This window comes from Mytilus galloprovincialis, chromosome 12, assembly GCF_965363235.1.
Source record: "Mytilus galloprovincialis chromosome 12, xbMytGall1.hap1.1, whole genome shotgun sequence".
NCBI lineage: Eukaryota > Metazoa > Mollusca > Bivalvia > Mytilida > Mytilidae > Mytilus > Mytilus galloprovincialis.
Window position 1 is genome coordinate 26539037 of NC_134849.1, and position 21954 is coordinate 26560990.

A 21954-nucleotide genomic window follows, 5' to 3' on the forward strand; every position below is an offset into this window, starting at 1 on the left:
GTTGCCAATCATCTGAAACTTCTATAACATTATCAATTTTATCACTAACAAGACATCGAAAGGCCTTTATCAACCATTTCGGGTTCAGAATAACATGATCAGCTAAGTTTTCTTCATCAAAGAAGATAACTGTTCCATTGTCGTTACAGTATTGCAAGCATCGTTTGACTTCATTTTCTTCGCTGATACCAATATCGTCATGTTTTGCAATTTTTAGCAATGTCTTAGTAGATGAAATTGGTACATTGTTGTCTCTCAACTTTAATAAAACTTGTTGAAATAATAGCCATTTTAAGGGACAGATTTTGCCCCAATCTTCCATTTCCATAGCTTGACGATAAATTTCTTTTCGAATCTCTTCAAACACAATGTCAGCATCCTCAGTATTAGAAATAAAATAAATGTTTCTCAAGTGTCTTTTCTTCTCCTGGTCTTTCAGAACTTGTCCTAAATTGTCTTTAAATTGTCTTTGTCGTTTTTTTCGCTCTGAGGGTTCCTTCAACACAATAAAAGAAATAACTGTTTCAACAAAGGGACACACAAAGGCAGATGGACAAAGAACATCAGTGAAAATAAAGAAAAAAAACAACACAAAATAAAACGGCATAATTGGGAGTAACAAACATACCGTTTGTAGGTAACCATTTAGAAGTAAAAAAATGAAATACAACGACTTCACCACTGGTGCACTTCCACTCTTACTGATTTTCTTATCGTTTTATGTTGTTTATAAAAGTATCTGTCTAATTTCAAATTATAGATTCTTATTCTTCCTTGTAACGTTTTACTAGTTAAGGTATATTAATGGTATACCGCCATCTTGGATTGATCAATCACAGTACAAAATCGGTCTAGTTATTTGCCAAAATCTGCAAATTTGAAGACAAATTTGCAATTAAATGGTAAGACTGTTTATTTATATAAAGAAAACTGGATAATTTATAGTATTATTATTTTAGAACCATTTTTTTCATATAAGCCATTTAAGGTGAGATAACTCTTTTAGTAAAAAAAATATACTGGACTAATAGAGAATTTTTGTATTTTTAATTGTAGCAAGAAAACAAGTTCAGTGACACCATTTTTTATTTTTATTTTCTTAAAACATGTAATAAAACCTATATTTTCACAATTATATCTCATAGCAATATTTTAATCACACAAATGTGTTTTTTCATGAACAATATAACCAAATTGAGGCAATTTTTAACGTCCCATAGCTTGAAAAATAGCACGGTGACCCATTCTTTTTATTATATTTTTGAAAAAAGCATAGTAAAATCTTCATTTTGTCAAATTATAAGAAAATTCTGTATCAAAAAGTATATACTTATGATCTACCTTAAGTTGGAAAATAATATATATATAGGAATAAACATGTGTACCTTAAAACGATCTTCGTTTGTACATACAACAATGATTGAAGGGTCTAGTCTGCCTTCCTTTGTAGTCGACCAGTAGCAATGAATGGCGTCAAACCAGAAACAGACATACTCTAACAATAATTTGAAAGTATAAAACGTTTAATATGAATAACACAATAAATTTACTTTAGGAACCCATAAAAATGTGTGTTCAACAAATTCGAAGTACATACTTCGCAACACATGAACAACATGTCATTAACAAACCTGACAACCTAAAGCAGGATTATTTCAAACAATTTTAGAACAAATTTGGTTTATATGTTCATCAAAAACAGAAGTCGCCGAAAAAATTACCTGGAAAAACTATGTAATATCTTTTGTGTATACATATGACATCCAAACAAATTCAATGCTCTCTTTTTCCTGCCAAAATTTTAGTTTTAATTATGTTTGATAATTAACAGTATAACACAACGAGAAGTTTCAAAAAAAGCAATGTTTATCTGACTGTTACAAATATGTGTTACTATATTCAGAGAAAAAAAGGTTATACACACATGTTTCAAAACTCATGTTTGTACAATATATCACGGCAGCTTAACTATTTCAAGTACCAAATGTATGATAGAGGTTTTGTTATGAGGTTTTCACACTGTGCATCCTTATTCTATCAGAACAATTTGTAGTTGTAGATTTCTTTCTCTCCCGTCATCATGGAAGAATTCAGAAGCATAACATCTTGACGAATGTATTTTTATGTCAGTTTTTCAATTGTAGAACTTACCTGCCGAGCCTTCAAAATCTAGCCCTTGGTTTTCAGCAGTGCTGAACTCTAAACTGTCTGTGACAAGCAAATACACTGCGCATTTTGACAGGAAGACTTGGTGTGTTGCATAAAAATCCTTCTGGCCAGCAAAATCCCACAACCAGCAAAACGCTAACATATCATTCCGTTCCTCTGTCGTAGATTTGAGACATGATTTCATAATTGTAGAGGTCATTTCGTTTATATTTTCATCGTTAACACGGTCTGACACATTTTCATTTAAGTAGTTGTTAACTGTGTGACCATTCGCTGTTTCTGATTTGACATTGTCTCTTTGGATTTGATTTAAATCAATCTCCACTGCTTCATGATTGTTTTTATTGTCGGGTATAACTGAATGAATATCAGGTATTCTGGAACCTATCCATAAGGTGTCATCACTTTCATTTCTAACGCTGGAAGTATCGTCTTTAAAGGTATCTTTGTAATCACTATTACTTGCACTTGTAGAAAGGCTTTTGTCTGATACACGTCTTGATTCGTCTGTGGCGTTCAGGAGTTTATCTTTATACACTTGATGTATCAATCTAGTTAGATCGTCGTCTGTCTCTGTTAGCATATAAAAAATACGATCAATAAACAGATAAACCAACTGGTTAATATATTTTTTGTGTTTACACGAAGAAGATATCCAATGCATATATTTGCTGTTTGGTTAATATTTAGGTTTAGATTATATTCCGTTGTTTTTGTTTAATTTGATTTTTGTGTAACCCGTTTTCTGATTGGTGGACGTTGTTTTGTTTATCAGCTCGTACACAAAAATTTGTAATGTGAACGTGACATCATCAACGTTTTTTCATGGTGTACTATTTTAAAATGGAATTGACCACTAAATTATAAGAAATGACTGTTATATAGCCAGAAACAATACTACAGTCATTCTTTAAATAGAAAATACGGACCTCCAAGTTAAAACAGATTTTAAATGGGAAAAGTCAATGAAACTGACAAAATTCAACGATCAGTTATATCATCAAATGAGCGAATTGAAAACAAATGTCACTGATACAGGGGGTACGTTTAATATGAATATATGAACTAACTACATGTATACCTCCTTTAAGAATGGTGCTTGTTTAAATGTCCCTCATATTTACAAAATTCAGGTAGCAACACAAACAGACTTAGTTGAGATCTTTTAGCTTAATCTTAACATACATAACACACATGCGACACAACTGATTCGGAGATGCAAAACAACTTTTCGAAAAATCTGAAACATACAGTTTGGAAGACGCCAACACAAAATAGTGAAGTAATAAGTACATACAGAAAGTAAAACATAATTACAAATGCGCTTTCTATAAAAAGTTCAAATTGAGTAAAATATAAAGTAACTGGTGTAATGCAATCACCCGCATCGATTGCAAGATCCATACAACAAAAAGGAACTAAACATGTGTTCAATTAGGATCAACCGACTGTTAACTTTCACTTGAAACCATCATTTCTAAGTATATTCTAAATAGTATGATAATTACAGTTGTGACCACGGTGATTAAAAACTTTTCAGTATTAAATGTATACTATTTTCATCATGGTCAAGTATGTTTTATGTCCTAATTTGGTGGTACTACATCAACACAGTCTATCCGAAAAATTTTGCTAAGAATTTCGCTCAAATCGGTGCTAGAGGCAGTTCTTAATCTACAGTAATGTGAAAGTGTGGGTCTTTTTTTCTCCTTCTAAGATTCACTGTGACTTTTAACTCATGTACTGGTTAAGTGTCAAAGTGGGATACCCCGTTTCTTTTGTTTATAAAATCTTTAATATTACAAGGGCAAACCCAGAGAAAACTGTACAGTAGTTAAACATGATAAACACCAGGACCAAGAAAATATAGCTTAATACAGTCCTTCAACATCTATGACTTAACACATTGTTTGTATATAATTCAATGACTTCCTGTACATGTGGTTACTAGAAGCTCTTAAATATCATATCAATTGATGAACCTAATCCCCTTGCATGGGGTACATTTGGTTATTAGTGTTCCACTCAAAACAATTGATAATTTGAAAATAAGAAATTTCTAGTTTGTAGTAGAGATTATGGTACTGAGATGACGGATATGGTAAAATTGGATAATTATGACTGAAAAGATGTAGATTTAGGTGCATATTTGAATCTTCGTCTTACCTTCAGGAGGGTATTATTGGAACTTATTCAGACAAAATCGTATTTTTATCCATATTATTAATATATCAGTATGTGAGATTAAATTATCCAGCTTTGTTGTTTTTTGGTTTATAAATGAGTCTGATAGAATGTCTTCCCATATCAAAATAAGAAATGGTCTGCAACGCGAGGCAACGAATTTCAATGGTTTATCGACAGTTTGCTGGAAAATTCTACCACCAAAATCAACGAATACTTTGCATGTCATATCTACGAGAAACTATACCATTTAAATCACGAGTTTTTTTGGTGGAGACAAGTTTTGTAAGGTATCTCTTCAGATAGGATTTTTCAATCGTTCATAGTGGTGTAAAAGGTATTCACGTCAGTGGTAACCGTAGAGTTTTTCAGAGAATGACAAAGATACAAAATTATCCAGAGTTTTATTTTAGTTCTTAAAAATCAACATGTAGTTGATGTCATTATGTGAGTTAATAGTATCAGAGTTTTATCTAATAATGTATAAGTGCATTCATTCTTACAGGCTTTAGATGTACTATGCCATGGAAAATTCCGAAAGAACAGGTGTCATGTCAAGGTCATACAGAGGACATTTGAACTTTATATGAAGAGAGACGACCCAAACATGAAAAATAAACCGACTGCAATTAAACTCTATTTTATTGCTGATTAACCGAAGGTTATTTTTTGAGTAGAATATGTAATATGAATTATACTCATTACTAGTTAAGTTTGTTATAATTCTCTAGTTTGATATAACCTAGAGATAGATATAGAGGCCAATTTCATGAATGTCTTCAATTAGAAACTATCAAATATGCATTAGTCAGCACTGTATTATAAAATTGTCATACATAAACCAATCATACACAGCATACGATAGTATGTTGTTTGGATTCAACATTTTAAATAATAGCTTTATTTTAAAATAAATGAAATCATCACAATTTAAATGTCGTTTACTAAAAGCACATCTTAACACAATATTTTTTTTAATTTCAAACGTGATTGCAAAATTTTACACTTAACCGATTTGTTGTGACTTAGTCACTGGATCATTATAATAAGAAGGTGAAAATCCAAATAAGATTAACAGCACCCCGATCAACTGAAAACACAAGAAAATATGCAACAGTCGTCAAAACACAAAAACAAACCTACCGATTTGAAAACTAATAAATGATATCATAAATTTTAAAGTATAACATATCACGATTTTTTAACGGCCTCAGGACATATAAATGACGACATTATTCCTTATAAGGACATTCTTGACATTAAATCTTGTCTTTTATCAGATAATTCTGGCGTCATAAGAAGTATAGAGTACCGAAGTCCTTACATCTTTCTTAAAGAAAAAGCCTTCGATAAACTGAACGTTCGCCAAAGTGTTCAATTCCGCCAAATGTTTACCCTGCTTGTCAGAAGCTTATATTCCAATTCGTGTCGTTAGGTGCTGTTTATTGTTTTGGTTTGAACAATTAATGTCAAAGATCATAATGGAAAAATAAAATTACATAATTGAACTGTTTAGACAGGTGATAAGACAAACATTTTAATAAAAAAAAACATTATCGAGTGTTAGATGTATTAAACAAAAATTTAACAGAACACTTTAAACCAATTAAAAAAAAATTGTGTGACTAGTCCTGTGAAAAGTCTCATGAAGATATTAAAAATATTGGATATAATTAGTTTGTTTTATATATATTTGTTTGCATTAAACGTGAATTCATTCCCTTAAGTTCTTCTAATGCTGGCCTAGTATTGATTCCTTGTACTCAATTTGAACGGTTTTCAAAAGTATGTTTCATTCGCTCTGCAAGCGTCTTAATATACATGAAGAGGAGAACAAACACGAATTAACATATTTTAAAGTGTTGCGAGGATCAAACGCAATATTGAAAACAAATATTCATCTGACAATCCTTTTCATGCTTTACATCGAATGATTAAAACTTAAAACTGAACAAACAAATACCGTCTTACCATTACATGGGCTCCATTTCCCATCAGCGATATTTATATTGCATTTCTCAACTTCAATACCGTCTGTACTCTGTGCAGAAGTGACATCTTCCTTGTTGTGCCACAGTAATCTTTTCATTAAACTGGTTTTTCCTACTCCGTTTTTTCCAATAAAAACAAGTCTTGCAAAATGAAGTTTTCCACATTCACCTTTTAGGAAAAGTTCGTGTATAAACTTTTGTGTTTCATCATCTAATTAAAAAAAGACCAAAAAAAACAAATACATTTTCTATTAGTTCAAAAAATGTACATTTTTTTTTGCAATTTGGCGCTGTTCGGTTCATATCATACATGTCCTCTAGACATTATATTATTGTGTCATGGTCAGGATTTGTTGTCTTGACTTTCATTTTTGCTTTTTGCCTGTTATTTTTGGTGGGGTTTTTTGTTGACATATTAGTTGGAGTTTTTTTGTTGTTTTATTTGTAATTAAGATTATAACACAATATTGACTTTTTCACATATTTTCTGTTTGTTTAGTTCACACATTCTTTTAAATATAACAGAATTTTACGCGAATGTCATACCTAAAACAAATAAAAAAAAACTAACGCCAACCATAGAACTGTATGCTCCTGACTTTGGTCAGAAACATAGACAATGTGGCGATGTTAAACATATTTGAAGGCGCAAATCCTTCCTCTAAACTGCGATTGTAATTTAACGGCAAATTATAAGAACAAAATGTTCATTGAATGTTTACATACCTGTCGTTTTATTTTCATTAGTTTGTATGGACACGTCATCTGTAATTACATATATGATTGATGTATTATCTCATAACATATTTTGTTCTGCAAATTAATTTTTGTTAGAAGATAAAGATTATTTAAAATAAATATAGTAATATTGACGAAATTCCTTATCAAATATATTTTGAATCAAACAGTACTTACCGTTTGACTAATCGGATCGTTTAACTTTTATTCGAGTTATCATTACCAAAATGGATGCCCAACATTTGAATTTAATCTAAACTGTTGCTTATGTATTGTGTACTGCTGCGCTGGTAAAGTCCTGCTATTGTTCTAATAAAATTGTCAAAGAATCTCATATGAGGATTTATATATATATATATATATATATATATAAAAGTTCGCCTTTTTCTTGTAATGTTTCTAAGTCTAAAACGATTGATGAACTTCTTCTTATATTCTAAACAATGAAGAATCGGATATAGTTTACTTACCTATCGTTTCATTTCCATCAGTTTTTGTAGATATTTCACCTTTTACTATAAACAAAAATATGGTATACATGTGGCTCAATACAAAAATTATCTAACAGATAAGTTTGATCTAGAAGACAGATTAGTTAAAAAAAACTCATCTTTAATCGGAATTATAAAAAAAATCGTCAAAAACACTACACGGCTACATTATATATCATTCGAAAATATGTCTACTTTGCGATTAGTTTGGGGTCAAAAATCAAGATCAAGGTCAGAAATATGACAGTTGTTGTATTCGTTTGATGTGTTTTATCATTTGATTTTGCCATTTGATTAGTGACTTCCCGTTTTGAAATTTTCTCGGAGTTCAGTATTTTTGTGATTTCACTTTTTTAATTGACATGAAAGAGACATTGCATTATAAATAAACCATTGTCATCACGTACTGCATCTTTATTGGGACATAGACATCGGCATCATTGTGTTTTTCATAAAAATAATTATAAACATAAATCTTGTAAAATGAGTGTAGCTGGTAATACTAAACAGGAAATATGTGCTCTCTACAAATAGATAAACTTCTTATTATGGATACAAATTTTATTATCAAGGTTAATGTGTGCATGGAAGAAGTGTTTGAAGAATCAAATGAACGCTATATCTGCTTATTTGACCCATTTTTCGTCTTTTCTTCTACAAGTTAGGTGTCATTGTTATACTAGTAGAAAAGCGGAGCTTACCAAAGTCGCCGACCTTTAACAACACTATCACAGCAAAGAAAAAACAAACTGAAAAAAGGAAACATTTCACTTTATCATTAGATTGTATTGCTCTTCCTCATAATTTTATACAAGTTCATTTCTTTGTTCAAAGTAATAACTCTGAACAATATGATTTATGTTTGACGACAAAATTATTCAACCCAGTTTCTGAAAACAAAATATGTAAATGATTATTCAAGAATACACTATAACATGTAATTTCTAAAATAGTTCTAGATATGTTACAAATGTATGTAAATTATGTCTGAAATAAAATCAGATATTAAAGACAAAAACACATTTTAACAAAATATGTGACCTTCTTTGTTTTGATAAAAGATGCATTGATGATTCATTTCTGTTTAATAATCAACTTTTATTTTAATTATTATATTTATTCCAAGATAATTCAGCTTACTCAGTATTATAACAGTAAATGATATGTATTGGAACACAATAAAAAGGTTTGAAAGCTACATCAAACAGGCCTTTTTAGCTTTGGTGGTATTAAATGTATTATAGTCAATTTGTATGGTGTTTTCCTTAAATTACATAGCGTTTATGATTTGTTAGAATACTTTCCCATTAAGCAGCTTTGTCATTGTTGAAGCTATACTGTTTCCATACTATATTTTATCCTCATAAACCTTTGGTGGATAGATGTTTTAGTGGCAAACCTCCTCATTTCTAAAATGGGTTACTCTTCGTGTTGTATATATATATCACAATCGTTTAGAAAATATTTTGTAAATTTGGCTGTTCAAACAAACAACCATTCGCAGTATACTGTGTACTTACCAACTATACTAGCAATGATGATATATGTAACGAGATGAGCATTGGAGTTGCCTAAAATGATAATTAAAACATGTCATTTTTAAAAATAAGATTCGATCTCCATAGACTTCAAAAGGCATGCAAAATATTATTGTACTAAGTCGAGAATATGACCTGATGACAGTTGTTTTCAATTCGTTTGATGTGTTTTGTTTGAACTTTTGATTTTGTTGTTTGCATTGGTTTGATTAAATGAAGAATGACGTCCGAAATTCATAATCAAACGTTATTGAATATGAAAAAAGAAATTAAAACTCAAGGTCAATGCAGCTTTTTTATGCCGTATAAGACGTATCTTATTTTATAACAAACATGTTTATATACTAGTAGTGCCCAATAGACAGGATCTCATATTTCATTTTGATCCGTTTTCAAAGAGTCTCAAGTACCGTCATTGATGTTTCAGTGGCTTTGTCAAATGCAAAAGAAAAAGCAATTGAAAAACGAAGCATACTTGTATATCATTTACTTTTAGTTTTATTTGTGTGTTTTGATCACAAGTGGTTGTCAATATTATGAAATTGAGGTTGAGCTTTATATCCAGGTTTAATTCACAATTTCTACATAGGAAAATACATGTACCAAGTCAGGAATATGACAGTTGTTATTCATACGTTTGATATGTTTGAGCTGTTGATTCTGCCAGTGTATTAGGGATTTTCCTTATTGAATTTTCCTAGAAGGTCAGTATTTTGGTAATTTTACTTTTGACAAGTTTTGAACATTGTTTTTTTCCAAGATAATTTTATCCTAAAATGCTCACTTTTTATATTGCTTTCAATTAACTGAGCTGAATAATCATCTGTGTTATATGGTCTGAAAAAGAGACAAGCTTGTACTTCAATTGCATATATGGAAAAAAATTAACAATTCAATTATCATTGTAAATTGTCTTCATGCTTTACTCACAATTAATGATATTGTTATATTTCATTATACCACAATTATATATATTTTCCGCAATTTTCAAAAAGTGTATTTCTGTTTCTGCTATAACGATTAATATGATTAAGTATATCTTTAAGACGTGGCACGGTACTTTTCCATCCCAAATTAATTTGTTGAGTTTTGATGTTGTGTTTGTTGTTGTCATCGGATTTTATCAAATGTCTTAACGTTTGTATTTATACTGTAAATCGTATTTTTTTTCTCTTGTATTATTGTGTTGTGTTAGTGATAACTACTCATCTAGTTCATTTGGTAGATTTAATTTTGGATCAACGAAATTTACACTATATATTTTGTTTGCAGTTTGATCAGACGAAACTCCCACAAAGCTAGATAATACAATTAATTATCTAATTACTAACTACAATTAAATAATAATAAGTATTATAATTTTCACTGTTACTAATATAAGTAAGATAAGTCATACAAATCTAATCTTGAATTTCATCCAAATTCTTTCTTAATTTTCGGAACACGTTTTAGAAATTTAAATGTGACGTCACTTTGGGCGTTGCATTGACTATGGCTAACAGGGCTGTAATTTTGTAATGTATTCGTTTTTATTCTATAGCTAGTTACCACTTCAGTTTAATCATGTATATCTATTATATAGTCATTTTATAAAATTTACTGTTTGCAAAACTATGTATTATTCTTGATAATAATGATGTTTTTGTCATAGGCGGACAACCCTGGCCTCACAACTTTTCGGAACTTTTGGTCCTCGGCGATCTTCAACTTTGTAGTTGTTATGGCTTTCAAACTTTTTACATCTGAGCATAGTGTTGTGTGGACGTAGCGCGCGTCTGGCGTATACAAATAATTTTTAACCTGTTACCTTTTGAAGGATATTATTCGTTTGTTTCTCTGTCCTATATTTTCTCCCATTTATCTGTTTATTAATTGTAACCCTGTCGTGTAATGTTGTCAAAACCAGGTTCAACCCACCATTTTTTCATAAAATGCCCTGTACCAAGTCAGGAAAATGGCCATTGTGACATTATAGTTCGTTTCTGTGTGTGTTACGTTTCGGTGTTGTGTCTCTGTTGTGTCGTAGTTCTCTTGTATCTGATACGTTTCCTTCAGTTTTAGTTTGTAACCTCGATTTGTTTTTTCTCTATCGATTTATGAATTTTGAACAGCGGTATTCTACTGTTGCCTTTATTAATATCAACAGAAAAAAGGTCTATATAACTGATTTTGGTAACAGTTTATATTCTTAAAGGAAAAACTATTAAATCTACAAAAATGTTTTCAATATGTTTAAAATCTCCATTTTCAATTTCATAGATTTTTTTGTTAAATTAATGTTTATTTTATATATTCACAACTTTGAAACCAATTTCAGCTGACTGTATTTGCTCTCTTTACAGTTTTCGCCTATTGTAAAATATTAAAAAAAACAACAATATCGATCAGAATTACAATAAAAACATCATCACTCAATACATGAATATTAGATGTACAAATACCAAGACACTTCTAATTTCAATAGAAATTCACACCCAGCAAAACAGTCATATTTGAGAATAGTTATGTTCAGTACAAAAAAGATAAGACGACGTAGATGGTAGACTACAATCTAAGACGCGGTAAAAAAGTCGTGAGTTTGGTAAGACAAAGACACATATATAGATTAACAACCAGAAAAAAGCCCAAAGCCACCAATGGATCTTCAACATAGCGCAAAAATCTCGCATCCAGAGGCAGGCTTCAGCTGATCCTTAAACAATAGTGTTTGTAACACTTTAGCGATAATAGACATCAAACTCAACTCCGGAACATAAAAAGAAATCAAAAACTAAATTCTTATATGACGTGCTTCTTTCGCTTTGTAAACAACACCATGATAAAGTTCTCGATAAATATTTACTCAGCACAGCCTCAGAAATATACATAAAAATGGATGTTACAATATACCTTCCACGAAAATCCAGATGTATTGGAAGCTCTTTGTAAACGTTTTCCAGATTTTAATGGTTAAAAAAAAAAGAAGGTTTTTTATTCAAACGCATCTTAAAAGAATTAGTGCACAAAAGCTCGAAAAAATTATCAAATTCAAAATATTATAAATTTCCGTAAAAGTCTATTAATGTTTTTTGCGCATTTAAGTCATTTCAAAACAGGACGTAAACAGATGAAAACGGTAGTGTTGAAGGTTTTCCGTTACGTGAACCAACGAAATTCGTAGAACATTGTATTGAATGGAGTTTTGAGGTAGGTTTTATGTTCTATTCTATTGCATTTTTATAATATTTACTGATTTCTGCAAGTCAAAATGGCAGCTCCTTAGTTACGAAATGTCAATGTTGGATATTTGACTGTAGCATTACAAGAAAAATGTGTATATTTTAAACGCAAATGTTGGGTTTAAGAATTGAAATAATTAAACAGATTTTTTCTAGCGGTTGTAATCCATGCAAGCTACACAATATGTATTAAAATGTTGAGCATAATTCAGCAGTGAGTAAAAGAGAACAGCAACACACATGGCATATCCACTGTCTCTTCAGTTTTTTAAATGACCATATTTGTCCTATTATAATCGCTATTATTCGTGGAAGCCATATATTTGTTGTAAATTTACACATGGCCTTGTTAGTGATATGTGTTAATTATATTCCTCGCTAACGCTCGTGATAAAATCTTTATATCACGGCCACACCATGGGAAAATTTCCAACAAATATATGGCTTCAATGAATTGTTTCTTAAACATACAACACTAACAAAAACCAGAGTCTTTGAACAGGCACAAACATGCAGCTGGGTTAAACATGTTTTGTAAGATTGCAACCCTCCCCTTATAACTCTATCCATTTTTGTGGTTTGTATATTATGAGGCGAAAAATTTTTACTCATGAAGCTAGTAATAATAAACTGTTATCACATACATATGTCTCCCGTTTTGTAATTTCGATAATGCAAACGTTGAAAATAAAATAGCAACACTTTGACATGTAAGTTTTGCAAATAGTCAAGGTCAATGAACCATGATACCATTGAATTATAAGAAGTTCCCTTTAAACAAACCTAAACACAAACTAATACATGTAAACTAAGCAATATTTAAAAGTCAATAAACCATACAACACTAACAGAAACCAGAGTCTTTGAACAGGCACAAACATGCAGCTGGGTTAAACATGTTTTGTGAGATCGCAACCCTCCCCTTATAACTCTATCCATTTTGTTTTTGTATATTATAAGGCGAAAAGTTTTACTCATGAAGCTAATAATAATAAACTGTTATCACATACATATGTCTCCCTTTTTTGTAATTTCGATAATGCAAACGTTGAAAATAAATAGCAACACTTTGCCATACACCTACCTAATAAAAAAACTCATGCATGAAAACTTAGCAATAGTTTCAAAGTTAATTGACCATGACTGTGGGGAGATCCAAAATAATCTCCATGAAATTAAATATATTAATGCTTATCAGTTGCATGTCAATATATCAATACGTATACAACTGCATGTCAATTATCATTAACCTATCACTAGTGGTTCCCCATAAACTGATCTAATCACAAATGGATACATGATAACTAAGCAAAGATGTCAAAGTCAATAGACCATAGCTGAAGGGGAAGGCCATATAATCTCCATGGAAATGAGATTTGCCAATACTCATACATCTGAATAATAATTATCATTTACTTGTATTAGTGGTTCCCCATAAACTGACCTAATCACAAACTAATACATGATAACTAAGCAAAGGTTTCAAAGTCAATAGAGCATAACTGAGGGGTGGGACCAAATACCTCCATGGTAATCAGATGTGCCAAATATATTACAACTGCATACCAAATACCTATGACTAACTACTAATAGTTCACCATAAACTAGACCTACTCAGAAAGGAATACATTGTTGTCGCCGACGCCAGAAACAACATAACTATGTCTCGTCTTTTGACTCCGTCAAGCGAGACAAAAATCAGACGGTCATTTTGGTAAATAATTTGGTTACTTTTAGTATTAAATTTGCTATACAACCTGATTATATTTCTGGTAATACAACAACACCGTGTAATCTAGCAGCATCTCATTTGAATTTGTGATTTTGTACCAACATGCAAATGTTGTTTGCAAAGTGAGAATTTAAAGACACTAAAGAATGTCACAGTGCAAGCTTTAAAGAGGTAGAAACAACAGAACATGTTGATTTAAATGCAATATCATATTTTTTATAATATTTTTCATAATAGTGAATTGCTTTGAAAGTAAGAATAATTTGAATAAGTCACATTTTGTGTTTCAAGTTCTAAAAACTTTGATTTAAATTATAGCATTTTACTGGCAAAGAAAAATAAAAACTTTGCAAGAATCGCACAATTAGACAATCGGTTATTGTTTGTGGATTAACAAAATACATAAACACAAACCAAAAGGAACGATTGTTGCGAGCAAATAATCGGGTGTAGCTATTAATCAACATTTCATATCATCCTTTTGTTCAAGATTATAAATAATAGGCAAATACGTTTACATTAGTTAAGATTTTTAAAAACAGATCTAAAGCAATTCCGAATCTTAGATATAGAGGTTAGAAATTTCCAGCAACGATCTTACTTACACGTTTGGAAGTATTTCCTGGCATGTTGAATTCACCATCATATCTCCGTCGGTGACGCATTGATAATCTATGGAGAAGATAAATCAATTTATTTAATTATAATTAAACTCATCCTACATACCAATATATAATTCTAATATACTCGAAATTCCGAAAGATTTTGCAAAAAAATGTTATGCAACCTATGAAACTTCATGATTGGTCCTAGTTTTACTTTAAAAGTCAAATCACAAAAAAACCTGAACTCCGAGGAAAATTTAAAACGGAAAGTCCGTAATCAAATGGAAAAATCAATTGATAAAACACATCAAACGGATGGACACAACTGTCATGTTCCTGATTTGGTACAGGCATTTTCAAATGTAGCAAATGGTGGATTGAACCTGGTTTTATAGCGCTGAACCTCTCACTTGTTTGAGAATCGCATCAAACTCTATCATATTTACAACGATGCGTGATCAAAACAGACATAATCGTTAAAATTGTAAAAGTAGAGATACATCAGTGATCACTTGTGTCATAATCTCAATTAGAACAAAAACAGACAAATATTTTATTTAGTAAGGGGACAACACTTTTAACCAGAAATGCTTGAATTTTGCTTCTCTTTAACGTTGATGTTAGATTATTGATATGTATAAATGTGGCCTGACCATCAATGAAACAACTATAAAAACTTGTATCGGCTGCGTTATTGCTGAAATAATTTAAACAATAGCTTGTTTGTTGCATCCTATAAGATGCTTGAATGCCTTGACAACACACGATTTGAAACCAACAATCAGCTATTTGTATCGGTAATGATATGTTCGATTTGTTTATTTTGCAAGGTCTATACAAGGGTACACATTTAAGAGAACAACACAAGGTATAGGTGTTTTTTCCGTTAAATGTACATGTCGATCACTTTTTTTTAATAAAAACTCACCTGCAGACAGCTTTGTACACGTAGATCTATAACATGAGCAATCTTCGTCTGATGGGTTACAGAAGCAACGATTCGTTGGTCTCGTGACAAAAGCATACCCCTGTGTGTAGTCACAGCGACAAGCAGTATCGGCGCTAGAAGAATCATTGCTGAATACTAATTGTCCCTCATCAGTACACATTGTCTTACTGTAGATACATTCACTATTCCCATGTGTGGTGAACACTATAGGTTGATATCTTCCTGTGTCACACTCTGCTAGATTAAACAACGGTTGGAACACTAGCTTACTTCCTTTAAATGCATAATAAAGATAAATTAATTGTAACACTGGTGTCTTCCAGATGTAGTTTCTACTCACAAGAGTTGCACATCGGGTGCCACATATGGAGTAGGATTTGCTTGCCCTTCCATAGCACATGAAATGACGCTGAATTTTTGGTTAGGTTCAACATGTTCAAATTGCACAGAAATATTTTTCTATGTTATATTTTGTATACTGTTGTTTGTCTTTTAATTGTTATTCGTTTGTTTTCGCTTCAGGCGCTTTGGCGTTACAATATCATGATTTATTTTTTTCTCACTTTGTATTTTTGTTTTAGAAAACAAATCCAACCAACTTGTCGTTAATGCACTTACTAAATTAGACTAATGTTTAAAAGAAAAATACAAAAGTATGATAAATTATAAATTTTATCTCAAATTAATAAGTTCCAAGCATGCGTCCAGTTGTATATTCGTCTTAAGAATTCTGAACAGAATTCATGATTAGTCTACAGTTATGATACGTTGAAATCAATGTCTTTTTACGTAATAAACGTAAAACCGAGCACCTGATTCGAATTCAGAGATTTCGACATCTTACATGTATTAATAGTTTACACTTAGATTACATTGTACTTTTATATATGTATATGACAATATTTTATATATATATCTGTTAAACGAGATGAGAAAACCGTATGATAATGTAGAAACGCTTTTATAACATAATCACCATTGACACTGCATAACATTCAATAACTAAATCATATTTAGAAAGGATGTATTCTGTTAGTACATGTAGTATCTCACATTAATAACATTTTTATCAGTCGGAATTGTCGGTCCTCAAAGCTCTTAATTTTAGTCATTTAGTTGAAATATCAATTTTCTTGTCAATCCGAGGGTCACTTGTAAGTCTGTTGTAGTTGAAACGCGCGTCGGACCTACACAAATATAACCCATATCTCTTTGGTGAAAGTATCTCATTTTTATGATATTCTTCTCTTGGATATTTAATACATTGCCAACCAATTGAAAATAAATTTAAAACTATTGCATTTCAGAAGATACCTGACCCATACTCACTTAATCAGCACAAAATAAAATTCAAGAAATCAGTTTTACCTATGCTACTTTGATCTGAACCTAAACAATTTTCCATATATTTCTCTTCCAGTACGTTGAACAAACATACATATTTGTCCTCCGAAGAACAGGAAATATTTCCTTTAAATTTCCATTCTGCTTTGGCTGGACATTTTAAGTCGTATCCAGTCGCCGTTCCAATAATCTAAATGAGATAAGTATTAACGATTTTCTTCAATGCAAACCTTGTGAGAAAATTTTTTTCTGTAATATGTCATTGTTCAAGAAGTCTTCTTTGACATGCATTTTAGTCAGACTCTTTTACTGGACAACTATGTTAACGTATATACTAAGGAAATGATCGTCATTCACGATGTGAAATGCTACAAATTATTTAGACAAGCAATGTATGATATATAAACTACTTGTGTGTCATTTACTCTTTGAACATTGCGTCTGCCGTTATTTCAGAATTAAGTAATTGTCAGTTTTGGTAACTGAATATTTAGTTTAGACTTGCGCAGTGGTATATTGAGCTTACTGGTGACACTGGAGATGTACTGAACTGGTAGTTGTATATCAAAGTTTGTATTTAGTTATGATAAGACTATACATTTAAAATATGTTCTATTCGTAAATTTCATTTATTTATGGTAGATAATCAGATCTGTCCGAATGAACAGTACAGTGTATTGGCTGTACTGTTACGGTACTGTATTGGCCTACACGGACTCGAATGTATTTGAACAAAGGTATTCAATATAAAAAAGATCCACTTTTACTGAGATGTATATTATATATTATGTATCCATTATACTTGTTGCATTTATTTTAACTAACGATGACTATAACAAAATACTAATTTCAGACTTGTAAAACAATATATCTAATCATGTATACTCGCGAAAATAAGTTGGTCTACAGTATATTTTGACTATGCATTTAGAGAAAGGGGTTTAACAGTTTACCTGTTGAAAAGTCTTATCACATTATTGTCTATATTTACCAGTATTAGGAGAAAAATCATTTTGCCGCATCACTTATCAAAAAAGTACTTTACTATTTTTCTGTGAGATCTGAACATACAACTACAAAAAAATCTATACATTGATATGTTATTTATAAAGTGTCACACTATCCGCTCAACTGGACAGTTCATATTTTACATCAGAATGCGGTTATATATTATATTACCTAAAAAAAAGGCAACAGTAGTATACCGCTGTTTGAAAGTCATACATTAATTGAATGAAAATAAATCTGGATTACTAACTAAAACTGAGGTAACACATCAACTATATGAGGAAAACAACGAAACAACAGAAACAATGAAGTGCACCAAAAAACCAAAACGACAATGCAACACTCACAGATAAGATAATAACTGCCATTTTCCTGACTTGGTACAGGACATTTTAAGTACAAAATGGTGGGTTGAACCTTGTTTTGCGGCTGGCCAAACCTCGTGCTTTTATGGCAATGTGGAATATAAAATTAACACGACAACAATACATGACAGGACTACAGTACACATAAATGCAAGCACATTTAGAACAAATAATTACACATATAAACATTACAATAGGACATTTCGACATGTTAATAGTTAATCAGAGGTACCAGGCTTTTAGACCAATACACTATACGTGCGTTTCGTCTACATAAGACTCACCAGTGATGCTCAGATCGATATAGTTAAGAAAGCCAAACAAATATAAATGTGGAAGAGCATTGATGACCCAAAATTCTAAAAAAAAGTGGTGCCAAATAAGGCTTGGGTTATCTTGGCCTTGGATAAGAAAAACCTTAGTATTTAGAATAATTTTAGAATAACTCTAATCTCATTTATCTATTTACCGCAATAAACGATTCAATATATGCATGTACAGTCAAACCTGTATCAAGCAAAAACCTGTGTTATAAGACCATTATTGTAGATCCATCTGTAGTGCATTTCATATTGATTGAACCTGTATTAAAAGACCATCTGTCTTAAGAGATTACATTTTTGCTGCCCAACAAGTAGTGTCTTTAACCTGGTTTTACTGTATGTGATTCAAAACTGTGATTTAACCTGAAGGAAAAAATGGAGTAACCATATCCCTTGCTGTAATATTTTATTTCATATGAAATGAACATTTTGTAAAGTAATCTGGACATGTATGTATCAATTTTGACGTCAATAATCTTTTTTGCAAGTGAAACTATTCTTTGTTTTATCTTATTTCAAATCGTAGATATAAACTGCATGTGCAGACGCTAATGTTGCAGTTCATTTACAATTTTGAAGTCAAATCATATTTCTTGTCGCAATTTGTTGTAACCGACCATCAATTTCACTTTGTAGATGTAAGTCAGGTATGAGATATACTAAACTACTGTGCGCGGGGAAATATGAAAACTTACCGTTGTTTAAATGAATTATTAAAATCGTTTATCCAAAAAATCCCACGTATTTTTTAAAAGAAATAATTAATTCAACTATTATTTTATCATAATTTCCAAACACATTCTCAGATCAAGTCTGCACTTTTTATAGAAATTGATTTTAAAATTGCATTTTCATATAGGTTAATAAGGGATATTTGTTAAAATCTGTATTTAAGTTTGATGTGTGTATATTGAAAATGCTTTTCAAATATTTTTTTTTTATATTTTTCCTTTCTTATATGTATGAAACTTTAATTTTAGAATGTATGTGAAGTTAGCAGCCGGTTCGTTATTCGTTATTCGATATTCAATATCCAACCGGCTGCTAGCAGCCAGTTTGATATTCAAAATTTAGTGAAAAATCATAAGAAATTAAATACTTGAAATTATAAAAAGCACGATTTTCATAGTCAAAAGGACTGAGAAGATACGTAGGAATCATTAAATGACCTTTTCAAGCTGTCGCAATTTCTCGTTGTCCTCGAATATAAACCCTTTTCCGTGCGACTTATTTGTCTGTATTTAATATAGAGTTTTGTCATAAAAACGACTTCAAAGATGTACTTTTGTGTATAATGTTTCTTACGACAAAAAGAAAAACCAATAACTCTAGAAATATTTTTAACTATAAATAGAAATATATATGGAAAGCCAAAAAAAAAAATTTCAGTCAAAAAATGTCCAAATTTTAGGACAAAGGGCACAGGGTGATGGTGAGAGCCCCCTGATCTCTCAATCTTTCTAATATTTAACAGACATTTAGTCAATAGGTAGATACAAACGTGACTAAAAGGACTTTGGGTACACTTCCTGTCTTCTATGTTTACGGAGCGCCCAAAGTGCCAGTTGGATATTCAAAATATATAGCGAAAACCTACCCGAGACCGCTTAAATGAGGTTGAGACCCCCCTGGTCTTTCAATGTCCCTAAAATTCAACCAAATCATTGACTCTGTATATAAAGATTGTATTAGATGGAGTTTCCAGAAAAACGTCATCTTCAATATCTACGGAGGGCTAAGTTTGTCACTTTTCAGTCAAAAAATGTCCAAATTTTAGGACAAAGGGCACAGGGTGATGGTGAGAGCCCCCTGATCTCTCAATCTTTCTAATATTTAACAGACATTTAGTCAATAGGTAGATACAAACGTGACTAAAAGGACTTTGGGTACACTTCCTGTCTTCTATGTTTACGGAGCGCCCAAAGTGCCAGTTGGATATTCAAAATATATAGCGAAAACCTACCCGAGACCGCTTAAATGAGGTTGAGACCCCCCTGGTCTTTCAATGTCCCTAAAATTCAACCAAATCATTGACTCTGTATATATAAAGATTGTATTAGATGGAGTTTCCAGAAAAACGTCATCTTCAATATCTACGGAGGGCTAAGATTGTCACTTTTCAGTCAAAAAATGTCCAAATTTTAGGACAAAGGCCACAGGGTGATGGTGAGAGCCCCCTGATTTCTCAATCTTTCTAATATTTAACAGACATTTAGTCAATAGGTAGATACAAACGTGACTAAAAGGACTTTGGGTACACTTCCTGTCTTCTATGTTTACGGAGCGCCCAAAGTGCCAGTTGGATATTCAAAATATATAGCGAAAACCTACCCGAGACCGCTTAAATGAGGTTGAGACCCCCCTGGTCTTTCAATGTCCCTAAAATTCAACCAAATCATTGACTCTGTATATATGAAGATTGTATTAGATGGAGTTTCCAGAAAAACGTCATCTTCAATATCTACGGAGGGCTAAGATTGTCACTTTTCAGTCAAAAAATGTCCAAATTTTAGAACAAAGGGCACAGGGTGATGTTGAGAGCCCCCTGATCTCTCAATCTTTCTAATATTTAACAGACATTTAGTCAATAGGTAGATACAAACGTGACTAAAAGGACTTTGGGTACACTTCCTGTCTTCTATGTTTACGGAGCGCCCAAAGTGCCAGTTGGATATTCAAAATATATAGCGAAAACCTACCCGAGACCGCTTAAATGAGGTTGAGACCCCCCTGGTCTTTCAATGTCTATAAAATTTAATTAAATCATAGACTCTGTATATATGAAGGTTGTATTAGAAGGATTTCCCAGAATATTGTCATATTCGATATATATATATGGAGGGCTTATATTGTCACTTTTCTGCTAATCATTATCAGAATTTTAGGACAAAGGGCACAGGGCAATGGTGATAGCCATCTAATCTCTCAATCTTTGTGTTACTAAGCAGATATTTAGTTAATAGGTAGGCAGAAATTATAACCTTATGTTGGAAAGGGCCAACCATATCCCCACTTGGGGTTGTGAGAGATTAAACAAGCAGCTGACCACCGTCTTGACAAAGAGAGAGACCGATTGAGCTCGGCAAATTGTGAGCTATGGGATGAAAAAAAAAACAGGCGCACCGGGTATGATTACCACGAATTTTATATTTTTTGATATGGACGATAGGATCGAAAGATCAAAAGCTGTGTCTAAAAACCGTTTAATCGTGGATATTGGTTTTGGGTAAAACAAATTGATTTTATTTTGGATTGTTATAAAGATTAAGACATCGATCCAATAACTATTAATAGCTGGA

General features: G+C 31.6%; 2 long non-coding RNA genes across 2 annotated transcripts; both read right to left on the bottom strand.

Annotated features, from left to right (window-relative positions):
* Nucleotides 1-359: 359 nt before the first annotated feature.
* On the bottom strand, nt 360-2674 carry LOC143055096 (uncharacterized). The gene is made up of 3 exons (XR_012971943.1): nt 2152-2674; nt 1386-1495; nt 360-496 (listed from the first exon to the last, which is right to left on the bottom strand). It is a non-coding gene; the product is annotated as an uncharacterized LOC143055096 (long non-coding RNA).
* A 12926-nt stretch (nt 2675-15600) lies between these two features.
* On the bottom strand, nt 15601-18043 carry LOC143053403 (uncharacterized). Its single transcript, XR_012971325.1, has 3 exons — nt 17951-18043; nt 16984-17149; nt 15601-15888 (listed from the first exon to the last, which is right to left on the bottom strand). It is a non-coding gene; the product is annotated as an uncharacterized LOC143053403 (long non-coding RNA).
* Nucleotides 18044-21954: the final 3911 nt, after the last annotated feature.